The sequence below is a fragment of the Varroa jacobsoni genome, unplaced genomic scaffold (assembly GCF_002532875.2).
Source record: "Varroa jacobsoni isolate VJ856 unplaced genomic scaffold, vjacob_1.0 scaffold_1111, whole genome shotgun sequence".
NCBI lineage: Eukaryota > Metazoa > Arthropoda > Arachnida > Mesostigmata > Varroidae > Varroa > Varroa jacobsoni.
Genome location: NW_019214013.1, coordinates 562 through 19,386, shown reverse-complemented (window position 1 = coordinate 19,386; position 18,825 = coordinate 562). Strand labels below are relative to the sequence as shown.

General features: G+C 43.1%; 1 long non-coding RNA gene across 3 annotated transcripts; it reads right to left on the bottom strand.

The window, feature by feature from the left end:
* Window positions 1-2,067: 2,067 nt before the first annotated feature.
* On the bottom strand, window positions 2,068-18,442 carry LOC111266739 (uncharacterized). Of its 3 annotated transcripts, XR_002684253.2 has the most exons (4): window positions 18,145-18,442; window positions 6,040-6,637; window positions 2,561-2,781; window positions 2,068-2,238 (listed from the first exon to the last, which is right to left on the bottom strand). It is a non-coding gene; the product is annotated as an uncharacterized LOC111266739 (long non-coding RNA). The 3 variants fall into 3 exon arrangements; XR_002684251.2 differs by having other exon boundaries at window positions 2,068-2,781; XR_002684252.2 differs by having other exon boundaries at window positions 2,068-2,781; window positions 6,193-6,637.
* Between the last annotated feature and the right edge of the window lie 383 nt (window positions 18,443-18,825).

Sequence of the window (18,825 nt, the reverse complement as noted above, 5' to 3'; positions counted from 1 at the left end):
GGTTCGCGATAATTATAACGATCATAATAGTGATAGTAACGAGTGACTAATTATGAAACGTTTTTTATATGGGGGTAAGCGAGCCCCCATATAAATCCCCTGCACTCTAGTGGCCACCTGGGGGTTCAGGGCCCAACACACAGAAACACTTACGTTCTTTCAAACGCCACGTTCGGCCAAATGTCTATAGGAGAAGAGTAGTTTTCAATAAGAATAGATCTACTACGGCTCGAGTCGCTAGGTAGCACATCTCGATTTGTGGTTAGCGGAAAAAAAAAAAAAAAAACAACAAACGATAACAACGAAAATCTAGACAACCATAGATTTCAGACGACTTAACTAGATACAATGTACACGCAGGTGTTTCTCGCGTCTAGTTCTGGACCGATAGCCCTGTACAACAAACGTAATAGCTATAGAAGAACAAGGAGTTTTTCAGTCCAAGACTACAATCTATCTATATAAGTAGCTGATGCAAAGACCCATTGTTGCGAAAACTTTTGTTAGATAGTCATCGCTATCGTCATGGCCTCGTAATAATTGTCCATGACTATTATGAACGTCATCATAAGCTAGGTTGAAGTTGTTGTCTATGGTTAACTTAGTAAAAGAAAGAAAAGGGGGAAGAACGGAGAAAGCAGATCAACTAATCAATTGTTTGCTGGAAAAAATCGTGAGATCATGTCGGGATTCGATGATACCTAGGCTTAGCTTCTTTAGTTTCATACGTATAGATAAGCAGATTGCGAAAATGGAAGATCTCTCTTGCTTAAGGGCCGAGGCGAGGAAGAGTTCAAAAACAGTACGTACCCTGCTGATCTTAATGTAAGAGCGAGTGGTTGCTTGTTTCACATAGACTGACTTAAATTAGCTTTTTTTTTTTTTTTTTTTTAATCATAAAATTCTACTATTATTTGTTCGTTTTGTGTCAACGCAACCCGAATTTCTTCAGGCTGGGTCCATTTGATACTTTGACGAGATCATGCTTGTACACTTCCAAATTCAGTCCCGTGGTGTAGAGCGAGACAGAAACTAGTTTCGGCTATGTGTTCAAAGATACAGATGTCGATACAACGTAAAAAGTACGAAGTCATAAGTTTGTGAGCACGCCAGAAAACGAGTGCTGCTCTAGCGGAAATTTGGTATCCGGTGAGTGTATTGTGAAGTTTGATGAAGAACGCGCATGGTTGGCCAGTGTAGATGGCTGCGCCCCTACGAGTCACTCCGGTCCTTATGAGTGGAGAAAAACCTCACCGAGCTCCATCTGCGTCCGGCCGTATTACTCAACGGCGTAGTGATGTAGACATCCCAAATGAGCGGTCGTTGGTCGCCACCGTGGCTGTCGTTATTGATGTTACGTTCGAAAGAAGATTACGAAGCGTTTCGTCCGCAGACTGACATAGCTTTAATCTCAAAAAGTAATCAGTTTCATACTGTTCAGCAGCAGTTTGTGCAAACTATCACATTGCGAGTATAACAACCTATTTCTGGCTATTTGAAATTGGCTCAGTATGACGGTATGTAATAGTTACGCTCAATATGTGAAAAGTTAACGTAGCCATATACTTTACTATACTATATTTGCTACCAACGTTCATTGATTGACTTGGTCGGCTTGTCCTTGAAGCGGATTCGTAGCACCTTATTAAGCTTGATCACTTCGGTACGTAGATCGTCCCATCTGGACAGCTGAGTTGGTCCTGAGGCTCTGCTGCTTTCCCCGAAGGAAAATTCAGGCTTAACGCAACCATTCTACGTACCTATTCAAGGGTAGTAAATTATAATTGATCACATACAAAAATTGACTCCAATGTATTTATCTCGTATCGAAACAGCTAACCATAGCTTTCGCTACCCGGAAAATCAATAACACAATTACCTATATAAATCTATGCATAATAAGCAAAAACTATTAAAGGCATCACCGATATTTTATTATATCTGTGCTAGTGATCTGGGGTTTACCTCTATTTATAGTATTTAGTTAGCGGCTAGCTGGTACTGTTAGCGTTTACCGATTCTTTATTGCGCCCCCCTGGCCACTAGCAAACCGAAACACTTGCCATATAATACTAACGACTATTAATTTTTATTTATTAATTTGATTATATACATATATATATACAATTTGATTATATATATATATATACATATATATATATAAATTGCAGTCAGTATCCGCTAAGCTACAGATCTGAAGTACCACTCTGGTCAGGGTAACTTAATCAACTTATTCGCCTGCAAACAATAATGTTTAACCAGTCAGTGATGTACAATACCAGAGCTTCTAGTGTATGATACATATGAAGTATCTAGTACTCGTTTTATTATTACACGAATATAAAGAGTGCAGGTGCACGGACCGTGCCAAATAAAAACCACACGTGCATACGTTTGCTGTTACTGCTTTGGGGGTTGTCTCACTTCAAAAGATCGAATGTCAGTGACGGGCTACCGACAAAAATTTGACGACCAATTTGGCTATCGTTGTTATGACGTTCGAAAAATAACTACATAAACAAAATGCACTCTGGAACATAGATGGCAGCTATCATCGTACCTAGGTAAGAATGGAAACCCGAATTAGTCCTAGATTTGATGGCCTCAGCGATCGCTAACGCATTACTTGACCTTCCCAATGTGTGTGGATTTGTTCAACTGAGCTTATGATTTATATTTAACATTGACAAGGATCATTGTTCATAGGGGTGTAATAACTAGAGCGGGCTCAAGATCTGCTGCGTTGATCTGCTGACCAACGTTTCCAGACGGGCACGTGCTCTGTGAACCAACAAAAAAAAATTAAACAATATTTTCCGCTGAAAAATGCTTTTGGCAAAAGGTTATTAAACTCTTTCTGCACCATATACCATTGAAATCAACGTTCAGTTACTGGCATATCATCGCAGTCAACGTATTGAAAATTTAACAGGGACGGACTAGTTTCTAGACAAAGTAATTTTTTTTTTACAGTTTTTACTTGTGACGCTATACTATTGCATGTCTACTAGATGATAACTACGTAAAGCCTGCAGGTTAAATATAACTATCAGCCAACGAAAGACGCCAGATCGATCTAATTTACGATTTGGTAAGGAACACTCGAAAGAATCGAAAACGGGAGCCGAGCTTGATAAAATGTATGCCCCTCTATGCAAATACCAATGTATTTATTAGGACAGAAATACTCTCAGTCTAATGCAGTGTTTGTTTCTTGAGGTAACAACAGCCATGAATAACAAAGTAGGTAAAGCTAAGCTAATGCAGACGTCGATGAGATAATAAAAAAAGGTCGCCAGCAAAAAAAAAGGGGCGCGCGGGAGGGGAAATTTTTACGACCGGTGCGCTCCGCCAGTTACTAGCAACATTACTTCCGCCACCGTCATTAATGCAAAACTGAGCAAACAGCATTAGCAGCAGCAGGACCGCATCGCTATCCGATAAACGCAGGACTGGGCCACACAAGAACGAATAGGGCCGAAAGGCTAACTAAATCGACCGGCAACGGTCGGCTGCGGGAACAGTTAGCAATGTTCGCGGACAAAATGGGTTGCCAGTACAACATTTGATTTGCACGTTAGGGCAAACGGGGCCAAAAACTAACAGTAGCACTAATAAATCATTTAAATCCATATAGATAGAGTAATAAAATAGGAGTCGGCGCTTTTCAACTCTCTGTCTAGATTGGAATGTACTTTTTAGCATCTGTTTGCCAGAATAAATTTGATCAAGATTACTTTAAAATTAAGCTCAATAATTTATCAGTAACTTGTGAAGTAAGTTCACATACAGCGGGTCTACATGCACAGCCAGATCTTATGAATGGCATTAGCCTCAAGTTCATAGATCTTCAACAAACGAAAGGCAATGATCATATTCGGTGCGAAGTCTTATGCAGTAAGGTAAAAAATCAGGCGGTTGTCGTATTCCTTAACTGTACACAGCAATACACAGTAGGACTGATGAAAAAACGGGACAGAAGACCCAGGCCAACGGTGGTATCAACGTTCTGCAGCAGTCTATTTGTAGTTCGCAGGAACGAGCACATTGATATCATACTTATTGCCTCGAGATTCAGCCTGGTCCAATGCGCTGAAGTAAGCAGCTCAATCAAGGCTTGTACTTACCTCGAGTTTCGTATAAGTTTTAAAAATTCAGATAGACGATTACAAAAAAGGTTCAGAACTATCGACTTCTATTGACTTGAGACATCAGCTTATTAAATCAGCAAATAAACTCGACATTGGTCGAAACCGGTTCCGCGAGTGGAGTACTGACGTTGCCGCTTCTTGTATCGATTCAACGAGTGATTCAGGCGAGAAGCTTTATTATATAGTAACGGACCGGCGTGATCATGATGTATCCACTGGATGCTACTTCAAACGAGAAGTGATGGGTAGTCCGAGAGTGCGGTATAGGAAAGGCAAGGAGTGTGATAAAGAAACTCTCACCTTAGTGCGCCTCCATTGAAGAAAATTGAATGTCGTAGACACCGACGCGGACACTTATAGCATTCTCTCCATATTTGATTTTGGCATCCACTGGCCAGATATGTCAACTCTAGAACTCCATCGAATCGGTAAAGATTCTAACAGGCAGACTGATCGCTACATGAAAGAACTCTTCGGAGAATTCCCGTCATACGACAATTTACGTTGTGAGCATCTTATCTCTCAGCAAGCTAGATATTTTTCGAAAAATTTTACATAAAGTTTTATTTAGACAACGTATCTGCTTGTTTTAGCTGCATTCTGTGCTACTTGCCTCTATGAGAGGCTGCTCGTTTTGGCTAGATACAGATGCTGTGACACTAACATTCATTGTTAAGCCAATATCTTTTACGTGCTTAGTCCGTTATGCTGTCGCCTCCCGACCGTAACGTGCTGCAAACGTTTGGCTATCTTCAGCTTTTGCAAATGTGTTTATCTTGCCATCCACCCCTAGACGTTACGCTGTGTTCCACTTGATTTTATTATGAAGACGGAACCCAGCAGCTTCGAATAGTTTAACTTAAATCGGATGCATGGCTAAATCGAAGCGATCAGCCGACGTTCGCGCTGCGAGCACTGGACCGCGTCACGTATTTTGGCGATGTCGTCTTCTATGTGTGGAATCAATCGAAATGGTGGCAGCAAACGTTATTTGCCATTTTTTCTTCTTCTTCTTCGTCTGAACACTGTTTTGTCGCGCATCCGATCACCGCTCCACCTGTTCCCACCACCGAATCTCGGTTCCACACAGAGACCAGTGGGGCATACGAAAAGACAGTGTAACCAATAGATGGTCGGTGAGCGAATAGTTATGGTAAGTAAGGATCGACGGCGCTGCGTGATGTGGATATCCACGTTCTACAGGCTCGAACGCTGGACCGCCATTAAACTGATCTCAGCAAAGGCCTGCTCGATGCTTCATGTGTCAAGTTACAGCCGTTTCGACAGATGTAGGTTTAGGACACAGTCGCTTCGGTAAAAAACAAAAAAGGATTCACTTGTACCGCAGCCTGCGTTGTATTCGTACCAAAAGTAGCAGGCAGTTGCAAAGGAAAGGAAGCGCACATTAACCGTTGACTCTATTGAATAGTTTCTATATAGACACCGTGGCCTTTTTTATCGCAAATTTAGAACGGCAGTATTGTTCGGGTGCCAATGACTGTGTGGTTCTTAGGATAGCTATCCTTGAATAAAAACCTCATTGCAAGCTTCGAATGTATGGGGTCGGGCTGTGTTTCTAGAACTCGATCTAGTCGTATTCCTAGTCTGCCGTTAAGTAGCGGACATCTTCATACAGCTCCATTTTGGCAATAGCCCACCTATACAAAAAGTGGGCGGCTAATAGATCTAATTAGGCATGTCATATGCTTCGTTCGACAATTCCTTTGCGATCTCAAGAGAACGTTACACAAACACAGATACATATATGTGTGCCTGTGTATGTATATTTTCTGAAAACGAAAAAAAAAGACCGTTCGGATGCAAGCAATGTCATTTCTCGTACGAACTCACTATGGTAGCTATGCTGCTTTTATTTATAAAAACTTACCGTTAATTCGATGATATTAGTATAATAGGGTGTCGGTGGCTGTTCGTATGGCGCGACCCATTCAATCTGTTTTATCGTCTTAGTCTTATATGTGTGCGCGCATTGTTCTTTGATTTATTTTACAGTCTCTTTTTTTACTCGTTTCAGACGTACCTTCTATTTTTTACCGCTTTACAGTTTCAACGAAGTGGACACGGCCGTTGTCAGTTTACGAGTTTTGGACAGAATTGAACCGAAGCTTCCCCGAAGGGAGACCCACCTCGCTGAAGACGCTCTGCTTCTTTTGGGTCGATAAGCCCTTGTTTTTTTTGCGCTTTCGGCCTGCAGCAGACTACGAGCGGTCGCTGTTCGGCACTGTCTATGCCGTAGTAGTACCCAATCCACTGTTGAATTCATTCCTTTTTGGTTGTTTGTGGACTTTTTTGCATTGGTTGTATGGCCTGCTGCATGCTACGCTATCTATTGGTTCGTTACGAAGCTGCCTCCTGCCACCCAGCTGGGTTACGTGTGGACCGCTTCCTCGTACCCTGCCTTCTATCAGCTTGATTTTTTCCTTCGCTTTTTACCGCTTTAACCAAGAAGTCGACAAAGGGGTTACCTGTAATAATTCGTACAGTTAAGAGTTTGCTACAAAATGTGCAAAGTGTGGTAATTTCAACTGATTCGTTTTGGTACGTTTCTTGCCACGAGTGTTGTTTACCACGATCGCAATGTAAGTCGATGAGGTTAACGAACAGTAGTACCCTGTGGCAGCGATTTTCGTCCGGGAGCCACCGGTGTGATGGCCACTGATCAACTGTAGGAGATTGTATCGCTCAACCGTAGCAGATTTCGCGTGCTTGAATTAATAGTCGTCGTATTGCGTTATCACTAATGCTGACAATGGTATTCTGCAACCGCCTTGAAGATTATACATGATCGCATGTTGTGTAAAATATCCCGCTCGTGTATTGGCTTTTCCACTTTTCGAATTGTCAGGTGGGCATATGTGTATAAAGATTCCTTTAAAATAGCCAATATAGGACGCGCATATCTACATAGGCTCAGCACAAATCACAGATTAGCCTTCTTCAGATCAACTTCACGTTTGGAAACAATGCACGATCCTTATCGAAAATGGGCGACGATGCAGCTTTCAATAGCATCAGAAGCGTGCACGTACGCCTAGTATTTATAGAAATTAAAAGCTGAATATATTCATTATATAGTAGACATTGTCTTTTACCTAGAAGATTACTAGATGAGCCTTTTTCTAAATCTTTTGCAGTTTAATTACTTATGCCAGCTTACGGAACAAAGGCAATTGCAGTTAGAGCTTTCACTGTAGGGCAAAACGTCTATTTTATCTCGTGATTTTTGTGATTCGTAGCTCAGTGAGCGAACGTCGCTGCGAATGTTGCTTCTGGCAAAGGATTTATTTGGTCGTTGGCTTACATCTTTGGCCTTCAGCTTTGTTAGTTCAGTCGATAGCTACTAAAAATCTATTGTCAGTATCCCATACTTGAAATGGCGCACAAAATAAAATTTGAAAAATGGCTAAGTCGACTATAATATTTATTTTTCGTTTTCTTTACGCAGCGTGACCAAAGGCTGTATGCATCCATAATGATTCAAAGCGGGTCGCTCATTAATCGTCTCCAGTTACTCACTGTTTCTATACAACACAACATGCATAAATAAGCTATTCTCGTTGTTGTCAAATGCACGATGCACGGATATTGTTCATCCAGACCCATTGCTACGTGCAATATTGTCATCAGTGCTATATACCTACTACGAAACAGCATGCGGATCATTAAGAATGGAGGGTCCTACCGCTGTGGCCTGTGACTAACCATCGACAGCTACGTGCCTCTATAACTAGCTATGCTCTTACTAAATATTCTCTCATATCGATTTGCTGCAGCTTGAGCGGCAATAGTCTTGCGCCCTGCATCTGCTAGTCACTTGCACTCCAATTATATATATATATATATATATATAGAGCCGTAGTTTCTGCTAACGTCATTTTGACGCAGCGTCCAGTTAGTGCGATGAAGCTGTTGTATGTCCAATTCGATTCTCTTCAAATGGCTGGCTTGTCGCCATATTGATTTCTACGCCATTACAAGCCGTCATTGTGCTAATGATGATGGTGATTTTATTGCTTAGTCTTGCAAGTGGCCAACTACTGCCGTTCAATTCTTAACCAGCGCACGCATATATATAGACGTTATAGGATACGAGGGGAAACGAACGTCATTGACTTGGTCTTCCTTCGCAAGCCCTTCCAATTGATTAGCTAATAAATAGGGGAAGCTGTTTTAAGCAATACTTATTTAGAAATGTGCTTTGTGAAAATCATGTGCATAGGTATGCCTTCAGGCAGATATGCACACATGAATCTCTGTGCGCGCTGGTCCTTCTTGTACCTCCTTACAAGCGTCGCAGAACAGCAACAGCATTAATTTAACAGTTCCATTCTACTTTATGTAGACGACCTCGCCGTTAGTGTGTCCCAACACAGTGTATTTATGATGCATGCACCCCTACCCCCCCCCCCCCGGGGGCCCCCTTCCTGTTTTCGCTCGTGCCGCTAATTATGATTATTAAATACAAACAAACACCGATAATGGATTTCCGGTTAGCAATACGCAGTTATACACATCTACCCATCCATTCAAGTAGCATACGTCGATTTTTTATTCAGCAAAACTGTTAGCTAATATTGAATGGCCAACGACGGTTTGCTAGTTGTATTCAGCTGAGTTGGGATCATCGTTACTATTGTTATTATAATTATGATTGTTATTACCATTGTCGATAATGTGGAAGCGAACGCTATGAAATGAACGACCACTGCATCGTTGGCCAGAGAAATAAAGCAGGCCAAACTGAATGAATGCGTGAACGGAAAACTTGGTAACCTATTGCAGTATAGTGTAAATGAACTAAGGCTCGTCCCTTATGGCCGAACGTTTATAAAGGGAGCTTTGATATATCAACACGCACTATGGCGACAATGACGACAATGATGATGATGATTCTGTCTAGCCAGAACAGTTGAAGGACATCTGTTCTTGTTGCTGACGCGGCTTTTCGTGGCCAGTTGCCTACTATCAGTTCTGAAAAGTCTGTCGACATGTGTCGCTAAGAGCTGAAGTTGCTTGTGTCTACTGTCTGTGTATGTAAGTAGGGAGGTCCTTGTCAGTGTACTTACCAATTGTATGTCCCTAGTTCGAAGACATCTGAATGACGACTCCTATCGACGCTCGTGAAGGGAACGTAATTATTTGTGTCATCTTTGCTGCTGCTGCTGCTGCTGCTGCTACCGTTCGGCGATTGCAGCAACTATAGTGCGTAGTGCAGACTGAAACGCCCACATTGGTTTGACGTCTGCCTTCGCGGATTCACCTGCAACATCGTTACAGGCCGAGCGCCCCCGTCAGAGGGAAAGAAGGACAGCTGCTAGCTAGTCAATGTTTCCCTCTGGTGACGCCTGGTTATGAGGCTGCTTTTGTAACTGGTGCTGGTGATTCCCGTTGTAAAGGTGTATTCTGCTCAATCGTAGCCCTAGAGGTAGGCGCGACTAGTCGATGAAACCCATCACCGTAAATGGGATGGGGGCGCAGTTACGAGAACATTGCTTGCCACAGACCATACACTTTGATTGGTGTGCGTACATCAACGTTCAGCCACGAACCAACGACAGCAACAATCGCAGCAGCGATTGTGCTGGTCTCCATCTTGTTGCTGTTTTATAGCTGTTGTTGTTATTATTAAAACCATACGTATTTTCGTATGGAGATATCTCTTTGGTAGGGCGGGCTGACTCACTCGAAAAACGGGATGTCGCCGGGACGTCGATCCGCGCCTATCTCAGGGAGAGAGTCAGCCTGAACCCCCCAAACGCGGGGGACCAATCTACTATGGCGATGGATTACATGGTATCTAAAGTGATGCGCCAAGATGTTGCTGCTGTTGTCTTCATTTTATCGATGTAGCCGTCTTCTCATCGATGGCCGGCAGCAATGGCGACACGGGATGCGACGCGATGGACGCCTCAAGCGGAGCGGGAAAAATGCTAAGCGGACAAAGCAATCAGGTTGGAGAGCTGAATGAATAAAGTGAACACCGATAATGGCAAGAAAATCATTATTATTATTGTTGTTGTCAAAAATTGTTGTTGTTGTTGTTATCAATGGCTGCGTCCATGGCATTATCGCCGCTGCTGCCACTCACTGGAGTTGTCGGTGTTACCCTATTCTCACCATTATATTGTCTCAGTGTCGCCGATGTGCTTTTACGTGCGTGTGTCATAGTCTTGTGAATGCGGGCGGGCGGGCGCGGGCTAGCCGTGCAAACAGCTTAGCCGCTTGGTTATCGCCGGTGAGGCAAATCCCAGTGGAGGAGCCTTCGCGATCCCCATTTTGTGGCCCAGAGACAAATAGAAGAGGCCGGCCGGACGAGAACGCCGGAACAGAGCGGCCGGATATTTATAGAACGAACAAACGATACCTAGTTATCCTCCCTGCCCTCCGCTTCATCCCCTCGTAAAATGCAGTGCTATAAACCCTTACTCCTTCGCCCTATGTCCCATATCTTTCGCGCTTTGCCGTTCTTGTCGTAATTGTTGTAATATTAAGGAACGACGACGATTTTACCTATTCACTTGCCCTGGTTGTGGTATCAGCGCGTGCTGATTGTGTTGGTGTTACGTGTCACTTGTCTGCCTGGATGTTCACTAGAAACATTGTTCGACAACCAGCTGCTGTTGCCTTGCCTTGCCTTGCCTTGCCTCGCCTCGCCTCGCCTCCTATGTGTGGGCGAGTACAACGGAAGGAGATCTGCGTGTCCTAGCGTTGCGGCTATTTAGCATTGAACATATTGGTTTATAGTAAATAGGAAATAAACTAGTCAATATATTGTCGTTCTCCTACGTTGGTAACTGACGTTTAGCAGTAGGTAAACGCCGATTATCATACAAAAACTGACCGTAGTACCTCTGGAACGGACGGTAATGACAGATGGTTCCAGACGATTTGTATCGTTTTCCTCGACAAGTTCTATGTATTTACCAACACAGAAATGTGTACCCGATGTAAATCTTGTAGTGATTCGTTACAATGTAGTAAATGTATATGTATATATATATATATATATATATATATATATATATATACGGTAGAGTATATAAAAATGTTAAACAGGCTTAACAAACTACCATGAAATAGATGACGAACTTTGTTGAAATAGGCCAATATTAGAAAGCTCGAAAGGACGATTGGCAATCATGCCTCGGTAAGGAACCATCTAAGCCGGCTATCTTTTCAATATAGCCCAACGGATAAAAACGAGCGTTAGCGAATGAATTCTGTCTGCTAGTATTAAATAACTGCACGTTCATAGTGAGTGCCCCATGGTCGCACTACTAATCACAACTGTGTGTGTGTGTGTTTATTTATTTATACCGTAGTTTTTGTGCACGAGAAAAACATCGTACGTAATTAAATTACCAGATGCATGCAAATATGCCCGGCCCTCTTACAGACACTTTAGTTATAAGCCCGAATTGCTCATTATGTCGGAATCTTCAAGGTAGCCTATGTTGTCGACCCGTATTCAAAAAAAGTCACGTATCAGCTCTGTTGGCTGCCATGTAGTCTAGATATTTTGTACGGAAGACAAACGAGTTCTTCGAATGTAATCTCATTCTCGAATGATCGAGCCGTTTGTGTATTCGAGCATACAGACTGACAACGCTATGTTGTCTTCACAATCCATTGAAGATATTCTCTTCGTGATAGAACAATCGAATCGAACAGCTAATAACACCTGCACCACGTTTTCCCATACAACACTATCTCGTATCTGTGTGTATAATGCTCTTACGTCTTCTTTCGACTACTGACGTTGTTTGTACAATTCCAGTGTACGCTGTATGCGCGTATCTAGATACATGACTGCACGTAGCGAAACGAGCAGATAAAAAGAAAACTATAATATTCATATACGTTTTCGACCTGCCACGTACAGCTACGGCGATAATCGCAACAGATTGTAAATAGGAGATATTTGCCATAGTCACATACATGTGTGTTATACGATCGACGGCTATATCCGCTCAATATGTTTTAGACGCAGATCTAGAGACGTACAAGACTTAGATAAAGTCCACACGCATACTATACGTATATATATATATATATATACGTCTGTTGCAAAGTGTCAGACCTTGTCGTTTTGTTTACTTTTTTTTTTTTTTGTAATTGTGGCACCACCGCAAAACTTACCGAGCTGTCGTATTGGCAACAGTTCTGGCTGTCATGTACGTGTTACAGAATTTAGCCAGTTGCGCACGTTGTCTAGCAACGACTCGCTGCGTGTTCCTGCCTGAAGTTTTATCTAGCAATGAAATCCGAAGTTGGCTTTTCTTTGTTCGCTTCGTTTGCCTTCAAACAGATCTTCGATAAGGCTACGAACAAAGTGGTCGTATAACGGCGATCAGCGACCGTTCCGATGCGTATGCACGCGCACGAGCCCGCATAAAATCATTATTCTGGTGTAGCTGATCATAGTATGCTGTGCAAAGTTAGCGAGGAGATATATTTTATAAATAGTAAAGCGTTATTTGACAAAACCAATCTGTCATTCTGTAACAGACTAAGAACAGCAACGCTTCAGAGCTGCCTCTTGAAGACTTCGTCTCTACGATAGACACTTAGACGGCGATCAGGTCTCTGATGCCCTTGAGTGGTTTACGCGATACCCGCAAACGTAATAATTTCCTTGCATCTTCGACCCCGTTTTCCGTTTGTTTCTGCCGTATCGCTCTAATGCCGCAGCTAAGACATGATTTCCCTTTTTCAAACCTTCGCGGCATATTGTGTCGTGTGTGCTGGCTATATTCGGTTGCTATTATGGCTATCGTTTTTATTATGGCTGTCATTATTTTATGGTTACTATTATGGTTGAATTGATCCGACGTGTTGTAACATAGATCGTATTTTTCTGTACACCTTCAATCTGTGTTATTATAAGTAGCATAATCATTTGTGAAGGGCGATTTCGTTCGCCGTTCCCCATTAGTTTCGGCAGCTAGCAAAGGCAGGGACGACGACGACGACGAAGATTGTATGGAAAATAGAGCCATTGACAGATTCCGTTAGCGGTAGAGCCGTTCGTTTCACAGCGCGTGCTGTTGCACCTGCTGGTACCTCGGCCTGCAGTTAACGGCAAGACATTTATCAATTGGGGTGGTATATAAGCATACGTACGACAATATGATTCTATTTCGGGGGCGTCGATGTTCACAAGTAGCGCTATTTGTTCCTCGTCTACCCATTCACTCGGGCTGGACGGTAGCGGTCAACGGTGCCGGTCTTCATCCTCTATCTATTGCACACCTAATAGAGACTCTATAATTTGTCAGAGATTTGCGACGTCGAGCAAACGCTGGCGAACATTCAGTCGTTTGCCCTGATTGGGCTTGGATCACTTGTTTGTCATTGATTTTGTCGATGACGCTATCTCTTTGTTTAGGCGTTAGGTGTTGCCGTTTTTGCTATCTTTTTACAAACGTGTCTTCCATATCATTCAATTAACATTGGCGCAGACGTGGCCACAACTATGCGTAAGTGTCCCTCTGTCCGTATCCAATCCCCTACGCAATGATGATAATAACAATAACACGCAAATGTATTAATAATACCTGTAGTGCTTCCAACCATCGAAGCTTTCGTCGGAACCCCACGACAACAAAGACCGGCCGAGAATACGGTATCACACAGTATTTATCTTCAACATTTTATGCAGAATGGCATTTTGTGGGAGACGGAGAATACTGCGGGTCCTGTTATCTCCAAAAGGCACGACGATACAGGGTAGAATCGAAGCACCTGAGAACGTTCCATAATTTGGTTTAAATCGATCATTGCAATATAGAAACTATTTGGGAAAAGTCCTGCTATTACCTTGGTCCAACAAATGATAAAATGGGTTCATCTTTTAGAGCGACGACGGCGACGGGTGACCTGGCTCTGCTCGTTTAATGCTAGCAATAGGATTTTTAATATTTTTTTTTTTTTCAAGCTTTAACGTCACCTCATTAGTTGCGTTTAGGCTTGTATATAAGTTAACGAACGCCAGTAGCTCGATACAAAAGTCTCCTGTTACCAAACTGCGTACAAAAACGTCTTAGAGTGTATCCGATATCCTATGTTGTATAGCACAACAGTGATTTTACCATGGCCATTAAACGAGTAATGTATAACGACGGACGATAATGCAACGGATCCTGGAAGCAATGGTATTCGTATGTTAAATATAGAGATATCTTCACACGTAGCATCATACTTAAATTGTACAAAACAAGGAACGGTCGAACGGAGGCGGGAGCTCGGAGAACTTCATATGAAACGAGCTAATATTTCAACCAACGGCGCAAGCAAGAGCGGCCTTTCGATGGAAAAAAAGAGGCCAACAGCATGTCTGCCTGTCACACGGACTGACCATACACAATAGGACAGCATAGCACTAGTTATAGCTGTAGTACGGCAAGTGGCGGCGGCAAAGGCGATCTAAAGAGAAAGTCGAAAAAAAAAAAAAAAACGAAGCACGAAAAAAGAACATTGAGTTCGGGGCTTGTTGTGTCGCGAAATATGGGGGCGAGGGGTAAGCGGATAGCGGGAGTGAACAACCGGTGGACAAGCGAAAAGGCCATAAATTGGAAGCACCCTGTTAAGCTGAAGATAATGACAAAGTGTTATGTGCGGCTTGTTGAAAATTCAATTTTGCCCTTGTAAGATGCTCGTAGCAACGACAGCGAAAGGGCCGGCCACAGCTCCAGCAGTTAAGCTAGCTGATTCCTGGCCGACAACCAAAGTTTCTACGGTAGCAGCCCTGATTAAGTCCAGATCGCTTAGCATACTCGTAAATGTTGTTGTTGTTGGGCAATTGCTTCAGGAAGCGAAAAAGGAGACGCGAAAATTGAAAAGGCTTTTTAAAAAGCTGAAAAATTTGCATACAAATGGGGGAAGAAACAAATGTTTGAAGTTTTCAAGCTTTGTTCGATGCTTCTGAGAGTTTTAGGAGTGCGCCATGAATGGTCTCTATATCTGTGCGCCTATTTAGAAAGAAGGTAAGCTAAAGACCAGAAACAAGTTACAACCTCTGGCTGCTTCGCAAGCGTAATGATAAACTAACTTCTATCGAGCCCATTATTGTATATAAAAATGCAAACGATTATATCGCGCTGTCCATTACAAATTGTGATAGGTCGACCTAAATGTTCCGTTTTTTTGAGCTCGAGTTAACAATCTTTGGCTCAGAAATACATTACCCTAGGTGTACAGACGTCAACAGCATTGATCCCGTCAAACGTCATCGTTCCATATAATTATCACGGCGCTTCGACGCTTGCATCCGCCTACATCAGAGCTACTGCGGCCTCATTGATCGAAAATCGACTGATATGAACTATCTCTTGCTCCGGCAAGCGATCCAATGCTATATCTATACATATGTGGCGCATTTTTTTTCTAATCGTCGAATCACCGTGGCTTGAGTCGGAGGAGAGGATCACCATATGATACAACAACCATCTCAGGCCTAATACAAATACCTAACTTTGTTCCTTTCGGTCCGTTTAGCACGGAGAGATAAAAACACTTCAAGGCTTCTTACGCTACAATTGCCCCACAGCAGCTGCTAGAAGCAAGGACGAAATAGCGGAGGACAAAATGAGGACGAAGAACGAATAGAGAGGAACTATTTTAGCACAAACACACATCGACATACGTATAGACTCGCTTGAACCCGTTGTACTGGGCGGCCTGAGAAAGAAAATCATTTCAAAGTCGGCAAAATACGCTCAACCCAGTACATCCACCAGCTACCCCAGTCCCCTCTGAGCAGCGTTTAATCGATTCGTCGTATATTTAAGCTTCCCTTCCGTCCCTTATTGTGATTGTGTGGCTACGCATGTACGCGTATTGTCGCCTATGTTTTAGTTCAAGCAGTTTTCAATCTGTCGGCGATCGTAGATTACAATGTCGTGCATATGGTATAGATATGCGACACTGACATAACTTTAATCCCCGCGCGCTCGCTTTGAGCAAAGCTCTTGTTTTTGGCTGTTATTTCTGTTGTCAAATTGGAAGTTGCGCTGTTCTTCGTAATATGCACGCGTTTCTTCGAGGTGTGTAGGTAAAGGTCATAGCGAAATCGTGCCATGACCGCATTTGTACGTATGCAAACCTTCTTGCACGACTGCGAACGCGATGAATATAAATGACCATCGTCGCCGCCGCCGCCGCCGCCGCTGTGGTCGCCGCCGTTCACTTCGTGCTCTTGCTTATCAAGATAATGGCGTTCATGGTGGCGATTAAAACGTGACGTGAAACGAAATGGTGTGACTACGGGGCGCCGGAGTTTAATTCCGACAGCGTCGGCCATCTGTTAACACTGTCGTTGAACGCTTTACAACAACGACAACAACAACAACATCGACAAACAAAGAAGCAATTAAATCAAACTCCGTAGTTCTACGGATAGTGCTTCTGTTTGTAAAAACTCTGACCCACTTGGGATATTTAGCAATAATATGAAATACAATATAATTATAACCTGGTCACCATCGTCGTCGTCGTCGGCGGCATCGTGGTCCTTTTTCATTTACTAGAAAAGAGGTGTCCAATAGAGGGGAATGGGGATACAGATGTGCGCAAGTTTGCCAATTAGATGCTCAGCAAGATAATCATAAGTAAAAATACCATCGAAATAACTTTCGGCAGGCCTCTACGTTTCCTTGTATTCTATCTGCTGTCGTGGTAGCTGCTTCTGTACCTGCAGTCAACGACAATACGAAACAACATTTTCTCATTTGCTATATAGACGCACGATAACCCCAGAGATATATCAAAAAGAGACAAATCTAGTTAGCAACAAAGCGGACGCATGCCCAATTCATGCTGGGTCATTTCGACGCATTTTACTTGTGGTAAATATTGTTGTCACCAAAAATTGCAGTTGTTGTTTCTGCTTGATTCTTTTCCCCTTTGAAAAAACTACTTTGCGAATTGACTTCAATCGTCTTCCCCAGCTGTAGTCATCTTCGTCTTTTCTGTTACCGTCTTGGTATTCTCATGTGATTACACCGTGTCCCAGTTGTTCGCAGTCCGCAGTCGTGTGTGCAAGACTGATTGGTAACATCAATCCATTATCAGTGCTACGCTATGCTGCGATGAGCTTTCATAGACCCGACCGACCATCCAGTTATCCAGCCAAGTGATCGAGCAAGCATGGCAAACAGCCGTACAATAGCAGCAAGCATATATAGTACAAGCTCAGCCTTTTCTATACCCTTTCTCCCTTTAGCCCTGGCGCTGTTCCTGCATCGAACCGTTGATTCAATGCAAACAAAGCAAACGGTCAATCGTCTCTCTTCTATCACGTTGGCCATGTCTTGTGCCTCTTTTTATCTTTTTTGCCCCAGCGGGCATACCACTATTACTGCTGCAGTCACTTTCATTCCCCCTTTGGATGTCCTCGTTTCGCTCGACGCCCCCGACGTACGCAGCCATTTCTGCTTCACTGAGCTATAGACGGGTTTACGAGGGCCTGAGATATGTGACAGATGTTACTCTACCAATGTCATCGTAACAGGCTAGACGGTTAGCGACAGTAGGTGGCGAAAAAGTCAGCCTTCACCAACGACGTTGATAATTATTCCACCATTACACTTAATGACTGGATATTAAAATCGTTTTTATAATTATTGTCGTTATTAGGAGTAATATTGCCATTAGTCACTTACGGATTACTGTTTTCCACTTCATTAATTACTAGCAAATCACGAAAGGGGTAGATATTGGTCTTATTATCTATCTATAGTACTATATGTAGTAGTGCATTGAGCGGTCTTGATATGGGCAGCGATAGACGATATTAACGTATGACGCACAGAGCCCCTCGTCACTCTGTTTTATGTACGAAGTCAGCGTCAGCTAAGTGCTCTATTGGTATATAACGTTGGACTATTTCAACTGACGTCCACGGCCACAAAAAATGCCGCACACATACGTCGAATGACGAGCATTAGCCATTGTGTAACGTCTTACGACCTACCATTTTAGTAGACGCTTTAGTCTTGCAGTCATCTCATCACACTGTAATTTCTGGCAGTCAGATTACGCACTCGTCTTCAACACTGCGTTTAACTGCGGATGCCCTCGTTCGTCGTTTTCAACAGCAGGAAACCTACTCGGTTTTTGCTAGCCGGCCACGGCAGATCTGCCAGATAAATATCTGAGCGCCACCGTTGAAAGGGTCCAGTTAAAACTCCGGAAAGTCAGCGGATTGACGTAGGAGAAGAACCGGTTTGTCCGGTCGATAAAGCTGTTCGAACTGATGCCGCTGGTTAATGTTGGCACACGTCAGAGTGGGCAAATATAAAAGCATCAAGCGCCAAATGGCCAATAGGCAGACCGAGAAACAATGTGCACATTCGTAAATGATTGTTTCAATTTGGAGAAAACAGCGACGGTAACAGCAGCTGCAACGTTGTCCGAGGGATGTTCACATACAGTCACGTTTTCAGGACCAGTATACCTTCGTGAGCACGCAGGTACATACACAATATGACACAACATGTACATATGCAAGTAACCGGTTTCGATAAAGCACAGGAACAGACACAAGCAAAGTCGAAATTTTTTCTCCGCGTTGAATTCGATAGTGCTGCTGTGGTCTGTTCCACGCCTAGCTGCCTCTGCACCCCCATCCTGGCCTCTTTTCTCATTCTATACG